Source organism: Procambarus clarkii, unplaced genomic scaffold (genome assembly GCF_040958095.1).
Source record: "Procambarus clarkii isolate CNS0578487 unplaced genomic scaffold, FALCON_Pclarkii_2.0 HiC_scaffold_110, whole genome shotgun sequence".
Taxonomy (NCBI): Eukaryota; Metazoa; Arthropoda; class Malacostraca; order Decapoda; family Cambaridae; genus Procambarus; species Procambarus clarkii.
Genome location: NW_027189143.1, coordinates 2181572 through 2193974, shown reverse-complemented (window position 1 = coordinate 2193974; position 12403 = coordinate 2181572). Strand labels below are relative to the sequence as shown.

The window sequence follows — 12403 nt, the reverse complement described above, 5'->3', positions numbered from 1 at the left end:
AGAGAGAGAGAGAGAGAGAGAGAGAGAGAGAGAGAGAGAGAGAGAGAGAGAGAGAGAGAGACAGACAGAGACAGAGAGACAGGAGACAGACCTACAGAGACAGACAGACAGACAGACAGACAGAGACTGAGAGAGAGAAACACACACAGACAGTTTCATAAATATTCTCATTTTATAGCTATTTGCTTTCAGTGACAGAGGTTTTTGTTATAATAGTATTGGTGTCTAACACTCACAATCTCTTTAGAAATTAAAGTGTGGCTCCAATGGAGCCGAGTTTGTTGGTTTGAGCAAGCCACCACCACAAGGGCAGTAAGTAAGCCGTTTACTTGGGGAGGTGTACTTGGTGACGGCCTTAGTGCCCTCAGAGGCGGCTTGGCCAGTTCTCCGGGCAACAGGAGCCTTACAGCCGTCTGGATCTCCCGACTGGTAATGGTGGAACGCTTGTTGTAGTGGGCCGGCGAGAAGCCTCGGCGGCGATGCGCTCGAAGATGTCGTTCACGAACGAGTTCATGACGACAATGGCTTTGGAAGAGATACCAGTGTCGGGGTGGACCTGCTTCGCACTTTGTAGATGTAGGATGCTGTACGCTCTTCTTCCTCCTGGCGCTTCTTTTTCTTATCGCCCTTGGCAATGGCCTTCTGGGCCTTTCCGGCCTTCTTGGCAGCCTTTCCAGATGCCTTGGGTGGCATGATGATGCTCGTGCTGGCTGGCGTTGCGATACAATAATGAACTTTTGCGCGAGCGAGCTTTCCTTTTATATCCCGCTCGCGACTCAGCTCAGAGCGGGTCGCGTGGCGGAGCGCGCTGATTGGTCAGTGGCGGGCTCCCTTGATCCTGAGCGGGGTATATAACACGAAGCTCGATCTGCGGGGGCGCATAAACACCACAAACCCACAACAGCAGCAGCAATGTCAGGACGCGGCAAGGGAGGCAAAGTGAAGGGCAAGTCAAAGTCTCGCTCCAGCAGGGCCGGACTTCAGTTCCCCGTGGGCAGAATTCACCGTCTGCTGCGTAAGGGCAACTACGCCGAACGCGTCGGTGCTGGCGCTCCTGTCTACCTGGCAGCCGTCATGGAATACCTCGCTGCCGAAGTTCTGGAGCTCGCCGGTAATGCCGCACGTGACAACAAGAAGACCCGTTATCATCCCACGTCACTTGCAGTTGGCCATCCGCAACGACGAAGAACTCAACAAACTTCTGTCTGGCGTAACCATTGCACAGGGAGGTGTTCTTCCAAACATTCAGGCAGTTCTTTTGCCAAAGAAGACAGAGAAGAAGTAAGCACTTCTGCCACCCACCACGACAAATACCATAACCAGGCTCCATCCGGAGCCACACACACTTTAATAGAGAGATTCAAGTAGACAATCAACTTTCAAACATTAATAACATTTATATTGATTTCATTTGGAATGTGTACATAACAAACAAACAAACAAAATTATAGGGATATTCAGCATCACTTGGAATATTAACCAATCATATAAATCCAATATATATTTTATATTTTACTTTAAGCGAGGAATTCATATTATATTAATTTTTAATCATACAAATGAACAAAAGCAATTCTTCACTAGACGTAATGAATGAATAAATGATCAAGGTTTTAATGTGTTTCATGAATATATATATATATATATATATATAATATATATATATATATATTATATATATATATTATATATATATATATATATATATATATATATATATATATAATATATATATATAATATATTATAATACTTGTGAACCAGAATATGTTTGAGCAGCAGCGATCGTGCCTGCCATTGGCCGAAGTGCAACAATTCAAATAATTTAAAGGGCCTGCTCGGGTATATAAGAGAGGCTGGGAGACTGGGGCCGGTGGTGGGTGATGGGTGATGAGTGATGGTGTGGTGTGGTATGGTGTTGTTAAGAGTTGATTTACGGCCAGCCAGCCAGCTGCAGCCAAGGCAGGGCAGGGCAGGGCAAGGCAAGGCAAGGCAAGGCAAGGCAAGGCAAGGCAAGGCAATAACAGGACAGGACAGGCAAGGCAAGGCAAGGCAAGGCAAGGCAAGCAGGCGGGCGGGCGGGCGGGCGGGCGGGCGGGCGGGCGGCAGGCAGGCAGGCAGCCAGCCAGCCGCCAGCCACCAGCCAGCCAGCCAGCCAGCCAGCCAGCCAGCCAGCCACCAGCCAGCCAGCCAGCCAGCCAGCCAGGCAGGCAGGCAGGCAGCAGGCAGGCAGCAGGCAGGCAGCAGCAGGCAGGCAGCCAGCCAGCCAGCCAGCCAGCCAGCCAGCCAGCCAGCCAGCCAGCCACTCCCACTTTGTATTTATATGCATTCAATTTATATTCAAACATTATATATGTTAAGGGCCTAGTTTTAGTGTTTATTTTAAAAATGACAAACATCGAGTCGTTTTACCAGTCCTTTAGCGTTAACGGTGATGCATTTTAAAACTGAACAGAAATCACCTTTTCTGGATATATCAAATATCGAATCCGCTTAATGTGCCTACAATTCAATCATTCAAAAAATACATAATTTACATCATGCCTTTTCATAGAACAGACAATAAGATTTGAGACAATAAGAACTTTACTTTTATAACTAAAGTTGCACAATTATACCAACTCTATGGTGGCTGGGTGGTAAGGTGTGTGGCTGGTATTTTGGAAGTCGCGAGTTCAAACGACCCAATGGGAATAATACTTTTTTTTTTTTGCCATACAATCTTCCTAATACTATTATGTAGGTTTGTGTGTGTGTTTTTTTATTCATTCTTTGGTTTTATAGATGACATACATATTGACTCCTTTTACCGGTCCTTAATTAGGCTCTGGGGAAGCAATGGTGGTGGTGGTGGTGGTGGTGCATTTAAAACTAAACCAAAAATCACCAGTTCTGGACGCGTCAAATATCATATCCGCTTAATGTGTCTACAACCTAATTACTTAAAACTACACTATTTAATTCATTCATATCATGTGCATATTGGTCATTATGCTCATACAACCGACATCAAAATTTATTTTCATTATTAGAATCATACATTTCATCAAGTAATACAGATACAAAGAGATTTTCTTTCTGAGAAGACCGTTAGTATTGGCTTGCAGGCAGGCAGGCAGGCAGGCATTTGAGGGTTATTATTTCGCCTGTTGATTGGGGGGAGGGTTGATGTGTTAGGGGGTTTTCGGTTAGATGTGGTGGTGGTGATTGGTGGTGATTGGTGGTGATTGGTGGTGATTGGTGGTGATTGGTGGTGGTGGTGGTGGTGGGTAGTAGTGGGAGTTGGGGGGGGGGGGGGGGGGGGGGGGGGGAGGGAAGGGGAGGGGAATGATGGTCTGTGGATTCGTTCTCCGTACCCTTTACATATAAGCAAAAATATGCCTTCTTGTGGGTATAGAAACATTAACACAAATTATATCAGTAACTGATATTGTAGCCTTTTAAACAGAAAAGATTTGTACATACAAATACTTTTTAATTATCATTTATTTGTGGAAATGGCATTTACGTCATTAAATTGATACCTCAGCATCAAGCTTGTGTCCTGCAGCAGTGGTCCAGTGGTAAAGTGTATATAAGTGATGCGTATTCTTGGAGTTGCGAGTTCAAACCCGGATTAAGCTATATATATATACAACATGTTTTTTTTGGTTGTTTGTTTTTGTATAAAGCCTCACACAATATCTATATTAAGCGAGTTTGTTTTAAACATGACATACATATTAATTCATTTTACCAGGCCTTATTCCACACAACTCCGTGAATTTCCCGTGGAGCCAGCCATTCAAACAAAAACAAACGAAACAAACAAAACAAAACAAAAAACATTATTGCCAACAGCATTTGGTGTTCCCAGGCGGTCACCCATCCAAGTACTAACCAAACCCAACGTTGCTTAACTTCGCTGATCGGACGAGAAGCGGTGTTCTCAACGTGGTATGGCCGTTGGCATGAGACTGCCTACACATTGTGGCTAATAACCAACTCTTTTAAGTCATCGCGGCAGGATACGGACCTGCTTGTGGTGTCTTAATGGTAATTGTATCCTAACATATTTTTGTCTCCTTGGCATGGATATTTAACATCGTTTATTCAGTCTTGGGTTTATGTTCTTTCGCCATTTACAGACATTTTACATCTACCTACTTCCTCAGCCTGCCCTGCCAATTTCTAATGAATTTGTGGATTTTCTTTTGTAATACAAACATGTGTGTGCTCATCTGCTCTTCAGTTTTTATGATATTTGTCTCATCTGTCCTGCTTTATGATACTTTTACAAAGAACATGAACAAATGCTTCTATTTTAGAGAAGATATGGGATCCAGGTTTCGGAGCCGTAAAACCAACCGTCGTGATTGGTGGACGAGTTGCCAGGTTGCAGCTTCTGTACCGTGCCGGCACATAAATAGGTTCGGCTCAAGCGGCGGCAGCATCATTCCCCCGTGACTGTCTGAGCGTCTCTCATCACCTTGGTTATCTCATCATCATCATGGTAGAAGCAAAGCCTACCAAGAAGGCTGCGGCTGCTGCTGCTGTGGTGGCCACCACCAGGAAACCTCGCGTCCAGGTTGCTCACCCGAAAACTAGTCAAATGGTTCTAGCCGCGGTCGCAGCACTCAAAGACCGTAAGGGCTCGTCTCTACAAGCAATCAAGAAGTACGTTGTTGCCAACAACAAAGTCGAGGCTGCCAAGATCGCCATTTACATCCGAAGATTTCTCAAGAAAGCAGTGGCTGACGGCATTCTTGTTCAGACCAAGGGAAGTGGAGCTAGTGGATCATTCAAGCTGGCCGTAGCAGAGAAGAGGGCCGTTCTAACTCCCAAGAAAGCCACCACAACCAAGAAACCATCTACAGCAGCAAAGAAGGCCGTGGTAACTCCCAAGAAAGCCGCCACAAGCAACAAACCACCTACAGCCTTGAAAAAGAAGCAGCAGCAGCAGCAGCTTGTTGTTGGGAACAAAAAGCCCAAAATAAAGAGAGCTTCAAAATCTCCCAAACCACCCAAGGCAAAGAAAGCTGTCAAGAAAACAACAAAGGCAAAATAAACGACGACATGCAAGCAGCATGAAATGACAATAAACATCCAGGCCTCCCCCCTCAGTGGAGGGGCCTCATATGATTCCAAAAAGAGTTTAGTTTTGTAGACAAATAAATCATTACTTTTGGGGTAGATTTACTCTGTATATTATATATATATATATATATTATATATATATATATATATATATATATATATATATATATATATATATATATATTTATATATACACATGGGTGAGGTGATATGGTACCAAAGTTTTGGGTAAGGTGATTGACATTTACACAAGATAAAACACGAACCAATGGGAATAAAAACATAAGAATGGAAGTAACTGCAGAAGGCCTATTGGCCCATAACACAAGCACTTCCTCTTGATGCTTCTATATTGGTTCGGAGTCTTGAAGCTATAATATATATAATATATATATATATATTATATATATATATATATATATATATATATATATATATATATATATATATATATATAATATATATATATGCACACAAAACTAAATAGTCTTGTTAGACAAATTGCCCCTATTAGAGGCAAGTTGACTAACAAGCCGAATGACTGCAATTGTTTTGAATTTGAGTTAAATCTAACATAGAAATGTAATCAAACCTAACCTAACCTATGCTAACCCAAGCTAAGCTAACCTAACCTAACCTAAGCTAACCCAAGCTAAGCTAACCTAACCTAACCTAACCTAACCTAACCTAACCTAAGCTAAGCTAACCTAACCTAACCTAACCCAGCAATTCATGATCTTAATATAATACTGTTAATTGGATAAACCAATTTGGAAAGAAATGTTCGAAAATAACAAAATTAACTGTGCTTGTTAGGAAAATTGGGCCTTGCATACTTGTCCCAATAGTGTGGTTCTCGCTTTTAGGTACGACATAAACGTATACCTAAGTTGAGAGAGAAAAAGATTCGCACTCAAACATGCATATCGATTGCCAGTCCTGAATTCTGGGTAGATATTCGTGTCCTCCCTTTTCATTTACCATCATTTGGATACTATCAAAACAGCTCTGAGAAGGATAAAATGAATAAAACGGGTAGCTCACTCATGTAAAAAGGAAGAGTTGGGAAAGATCTCTCTCTCTCTCTCTCTCTCTCTCTCTCTCTCTCTCTCTCCCCCTCACCCCCCCCCCCCCCACCAATGATCCTGCTCTGCTAGTATATAACGTAACAAACCTTCCCCCCCCCCCCCCCTCCCTCCCCAATCAGAGTCCCTTTAAGCATGCGAGGATAAAAAATAGATTTCATAAGACCCAATGTGCTAGCTGATATCAAAACAATTTATGTTATCGTCTATTAAGCCCTTCAGTAAAAAAAGTATAGGGACCTAATTAGGTCCCGTTTTGAGGTGGTGGTGGGTGGAATCGATGGATTAGCCAAGCTCTTATCCGCCGAATCCGTAGAGGGTACGACCCTGGCGCTTCAGAGCGTACACCACGTCCATAGCAGTGACGGTCTTCCTCTTGGCGTGTTCCGTGTAGGTTACAGCATCACGGATGACGTTCTCGAGGAACACCTTCAGGACGCCACGGGTCTCTTCGTAGATGAGACCCGAAATACGCTTCACGCCGCCACGACGAGCTAAGCGACGAATAGCGGGCTTGGTGATGCCCTGGATGTTGTCACGTAGCACCTTACGATGACGCTTGGCGCCACCCTTTCCGAGTCCCTTGCCTCCCTTGCCGCGTCCAGTCATGGTGTTGAAGTTGTGTGAATCGAATTGACGAATGCCCGCACGATTTCCCGACTATATCCCATCAAGCGGACGTACTAGTAGCATTGCAACTCCTGCCTGCCCTTACTTTACGCTTGTGGTCGAGTAGACACGGCTTTCTCACAACGCTTTCAAAACTGCAGTTGCCTACTCGTCTGTTTCACGTCCCTGTGAAATGACTTTTGCACAAATCCAAAAAATAGAGCAAAATCAGCGATAATAGTGATTGAGGTGAGCCGCCTGTTGGCTGCAGCCAGAGGAAGGAGGGGAGGGGCAACGGGGTGACGTAGGCGAGTCGAGCAGCCAATGGCGCTCGAGCAAGCGCCTCGAGACGGCGTATATAAGCAAAAATTTTTCGGCGCCGGCCATCACAAACCACAGTTGTTCACCATGGCTCGCACCAAGCAGACTGCTCGCAAGTCCACGGGAGGCAAGGCTCCTCGTAAGCAGCTGGCCACCAAGGCAGCACGCAAGTCTGCTCCTGCCACAGGGGGTGTGAAGAAGCCTCACCGTTACAGGCCCGGAACGGTCGCCCTGCGTGAGATCCGTCGTTACCAGAAGAGCACCGAGTTGCTCATCAGGAAACTTCCCTTCCAGCGTCTGGTGCGCGAGATTGCCCAGGACTTCAAGACCGATCTTCGCTTCCAGTCGTCTGCCGTCATGGCTTTACAGGAGGCATCCGAGGCTTACCTGGTCGGTCTCTTCGAGGACACTAACCTCTGTGCCATCCACGCCAAGCGTGTCACCATCATGCCAAAGGACATTCAGCTTGCTCGCCGTATCCGTGGAGAGCGTGCATAAGCTAAATCGACCACCCTAGTATACACCAAACTCGGCCCTTCTCAGGGCCAAAATATCCTTCTAAGGAGATTTCAGACATTCCTAGCATCAGTCATATGAATTAACCTTCATCTACACATATAATAAATAAATAAATAAATAAACAAATACACTAATTTAGGTGTCATACATACACGTGATATCAATAAATCAAGTCATTTGTAGTACAACCTGTTCTCTTACAAACAAAACGCCGTCGCTTTTCGCTCTTATGCACTGTCAAGGATCACCCACCCCCCCCCCCCCCCCCCCAAAATAAAAATTGTCATACTGTACTAGAAATAAAAGCAGCTTGTATAAGTGACATACTGTCCAGTCCTGTTTTATTCTGTTTTCGGTCCTCTGGCTTAATCTGTTAAGTTAGGAGATGACATTTTAAATTAACCGTTTTCTTGACATTTTCAAACCTAAGAGGGTGGCCTGCATAGTAATCCTAATGTGGAACATAACAATGAATCTCTAATCTCTAGAAAAAAAAAAAGATACCGAGTGCTTATATGTGTTGAGAGAGAGAGAGAGGAGAGAGAGAGAGAGAGAGAGAGAGAGAAGAGAGAGAGAGAGAGAGAGAGAGAGAGAGAGAGAGAGAGAGAGAGACACAGACAGACAGACAGACAGACAAGACAGAGACAGACAAGACAGAGACAGACAGACAGACAGACAGACAGAGACTGAGAGAGAGAAACACACACAGACAGTTTCATAAATATTCTCATTTTATAGCTATTTGCTTTCAGTGACAGAGGTTTTTGTTATAATAGTATTGGTGTCTAACACTCACAATCTCTTTAGAAATTAAAGTGTGGCTCCAATGGAGCCGAGTTTGTTGGTTTGAGGCCAAGCCACCACCACAGGGCAGTAAGTAAGCCGTTTACTTGGAGGAGGTGTACTTGGTGACGGCCTTAGTGCCCTCAGAGACGGCGTGCTTGGCCAGTTCTCCGGGCAACAGGAGCCTTACAGCCGTCTGGATCTCCCGACTGGTAATGGTGGAACGCTTGTTGTAGTGGGCCAGGCGAGAAGCCTCGGCGGCGATGCGCTCGAAGATGTCGTTCACGAACGAGTTCATGATCGACATGGCTTTGGAAGAGATACCAGTGTCGGGGTGGACCTGCTTCAGCACTTTGTAGATGTAGATGCTGTAGCTCTCCTTCCTCCTGCGCTTCTTTTTCTTATCGCCCTTGGCAATGGCCTTCTGGGCCTTTCCGGCCTTCTTGGCAGCCTTTCCAGATGCCTTGGGTGGCATGATGATGCTCGTGCTGGCTGGCGTTGCGATACAATAATGAACTTTTGCGCGAGGCGAGCTTTCCTTTTATATCCCGCTCGCGACTCAGCTCAGAGCGGGTCGCGTGGCGGAGCGCGCTGATTGGTCAGTGGCGGGCTCCCTTGATCCTGAGCGGGGTATATAACACGAAGCTCGATCTGCGGGGCGGCATAAAACACCACAAACCCACAACAGCAGCAGCAATGTCAGGACGCGGCAAGGGAGGCAAAGTGAAGGGCAAGTCAAAGTCTCGCTCCAGCAGGGCCGGACTTCAGTTCCCCGTGGGCAGAATTCACCGTCTGCTGCGTAAGGGCAACTACGCCGAACGCGTCGGTGCTGGCGCTCCTGTCTACCTGGCAGCCGTCATGGAATACCTCGCTGCCGAAGTTCTGGAGCTCGCCGGTAATGCCGCACGTGACAACAAGAAGACCCGTATCATCCCACGTCACTTGCAGTTGGCCATCCGCAACGACGAAGAACTCAACAAACTTCTGTCTGGCGTAACCATTGCACAGGGAGGTGTTCTTCCAAACATTCAGGCAGTTCTTTTGCCAAAGAAGACAGAGAAGAAGTAAGCACTTCTGCCACCCACCACGACAAATACCATAACCAGGCTCCATCCGGAGCCACACACACTTTAATAGAGAGATTCAAGTAGACAATCAACTTTCAAACATTAATAATAACATTTATATTGATTTCATTTGGAATGTGTACATAACAAACAAACAAAACAAAATTATAGGGGATATTCAGCATCACTTGGAATATTAACCAATCATATAAATCCAATATATATTTTATATTTTACTTTAAGCGAGGAATTCATATTATATTAATTTTTAATCATACAAATGAACAAAAGCAATTCTTCACTAGACGTAATGAATGAATAAATGATCAAGGTTTTAATGTGTTTCATGAATATATATATATATATATATATATATATATATATATATATATATATATATATATATATATATATATATATATATATATATATATAATATAATATAATAAATATTATAATACTTGTGAACCAGAATATGTTTGAGCAGCAGCGATCGTGCCTGCCATTGGCCGAAGTGCAACAATTCAAATAATTTAAAGGGCCTGCTCGGGTATATAAGAGAGGCTGGGAGACTGGGGCCGGTGGTGGGTGATGGGTGATGAGTGATGGTGTGGTGTGGTATGGTGTTGTTAAGAGTTGATTTACGGCCAGCCAGCCAGCTGCAGCCAAGGCAGGGCAGGGCAGGGCAAGGCAAGGCAAGGCAAGGCAAGGCAAGGCAATAACAGGACAGGACAGGCAAGGCAAGGCAAGGCAAGGCAAGGCAAGCAGGCGGGCGGGCGGGCGGGCGGGCGGGCGGGCGGGCAGGCAGGCAGGCAGGCAGCCAGCCAGCCAGCCAGCCAGCCAGCCAGCCAGCCAGCCAGCCAGCCAGCCAGCCAGCCAGCCAGCCAGCCAGCAGCAGGCAGGCAGGCAGGCAGGCAGGCAGGCAGGCAGCAGGCAGCCAGCCAGCCAGCCAGCCAGCCAGCCAGCCAGCCAGCCACTCCCACTTTGTATTTATATGCATTCAATTTATATTCAAACATTATATATGTTAAGGGCCTAGTTTTAGTGTTTATTTTAAAAATGACAAACATCGAGTCGTTTTACCAGTCCTTTAGCGTTAACGGTGATGCATTTTAAAACTGAACAGAAATCACCTTTTCTGGATATATCAAATATCGAATCCGCTTAATGTGCCTACAATTCAATCATTCAAAAAATACATAATTTACATCATGCCTTTTCATAGAACAGACAATAAGATTTGAGACAATAAGAACTTTACTTTTATAACTAAAGTTGCACAATTATACCAACTCTATGGTGGCTGGGTGGTAAGGTGTGTGGCTGGTATTTTGGAAGTCGCGAGTTCAAACGACCCAATGGGAATAATACTTTTTTTTTTTTGCCATACAATCTTCCTAATACTATTATGTAGGTTTGTGTGTGTGTTTTTTTATTCATTCTTTGGTTTTATAGATGACATACATATTGACTCCTTTTACCGGTCCTTAATTAGGCTCTGGGGAAGCAATGGTGGTGGTGGTGGTGGTGGTGCATTTAAAACTAAACCAAAAATCACCAGTTCTGGACGCGTCAAATATCATATCCGCTTAATGTGTCTACAACCTAATTACTTAAAACTACACTATTTAATTCATTCATATCATGTGCATATTGGTCATTATGCTCATACAACCGACATCAAAATTTATTTTCATTATTAGAATCATACATTTCATCAAGTAATACAGATACAAAGAGATTTTCTTTCTGAGAAGACCGTTAGTATTGGCTTGCAGGCAGGCAGGCAGGCAGGCATTTGAGGGTTATTATTTCGCCTGTTGATTGGGGGGAGGGTTGATGTGTTAGGGGGTTTTCGGTTAGATGTGGTGGTGGTGATTGGTGGTGATTGGTGGTGATTGGTGGTGATTGGTGGTGATTGGTGGTGGTGGTGGTGGTGGTAGTAGGTGGGAGTTGGGGGGGGGGGGGGGGGGAGGGAAGGGGAGGGGAATGATGGTCTGTGGATTCGTTCTCCGTACCCTTTACATATAAGCAAAAATATGCCTTCTTGTGGGTATAGAAACATTAACACAAATTATATCAGTAACTGATATTGTAGCCTTTTAAACAGAAAAGATTTGTACATACAAATACTTTTTAATTATCATTTATTTGTGGAAATGGCATTTACGTCATTAAATTGATACCTCAGCATCAAGCTTGTGTCCTGCAGCAGTGGTCCAGTGGTAAAGTGTATATAAGTGATGCGTATTCTTGGAGTTGCGAGTTCAAACCCGGATTAAGCTATATATATATACAACATGTTTTGTTTTGGTTGTTTGTTTTTGTATAAAGCCTCACACAATATCTATATTAAGCGAGTTTGTTTTAAACATGACATACATATTAATTCATTTTACCAGGCCTTATTCCACACAACTCCGTGAATTTCCCGTGGAGCCAGCCATTCAAACAAAAACAAACGAAACAAAACAAAACAAAACAAAAAACATTATTGCCAACAGCATTTGGTGTTCCCAGGCGGTCACCCATCCAAGTACTAACCAAACCCAACGTTGCTTAACTTCGCTGATCGGACGAGAAGCGGTGTTCTCAACGTGGTATGGCCGTTGGCATGAGACTGCCTACACATTGTGGCTAATAACCAACTCTTTTAAGTCATCGCGGCAGGATACGGACCTGCTTGTGGTGTCTTAATGGTAATTGTATCCTAACATATTTTTGTCTCCTTGGCATGGATATTTAACATCGTTTATTCAGTCTTGGGTTTATGTTCTTTCGCCATTTACAGACATTTTACATCTACCTACTTCCTCAGCCTGCCCTGCCAATTTCTAATGAATTTGTGGATTTTCTTTTGTAATACAAACATGTGTGTGCTCATCTGCTCTTCAGTTTTTATGATATTTGTCTCATCTGTCCTGCTTTATGATACTTTTACAAA

General features: G+C 44.3%; 1 long non-coding RNA gene and 2 other non-coding genes across 3 annotated transcripts in view; 1 reads left to right on the top strand and 2 right to left on the bottom strand.

Annotated features, from left to right (window-relative positions):
* The window catches only part of LOC123747718 (uncharacterized), a 159061-nt gene that overhangs the window by 48111 nt on the left and 98547 nt on the right, over window positions 1–12403 (top strand). The window lies entirely within an intron of this gene.
* Window positions 3831–3949, bottom strand: LOC138360431 (5S ribosomal RNA). Its single transcript, XR_011226380.1, has one exon. It is a non-coding gene; the product is annotated as a 5S ribosomal RNA (ribosomal RNA).
* LOC138360428 (5S ribosomal RNA) lies at window positions 11955–12073 on the bottom strand. Its single transcript, XR_011226378.1, has one exon. It is a non-coding gene; the product is annotated as a 5S ribosomal RNA (ribosomal RNA).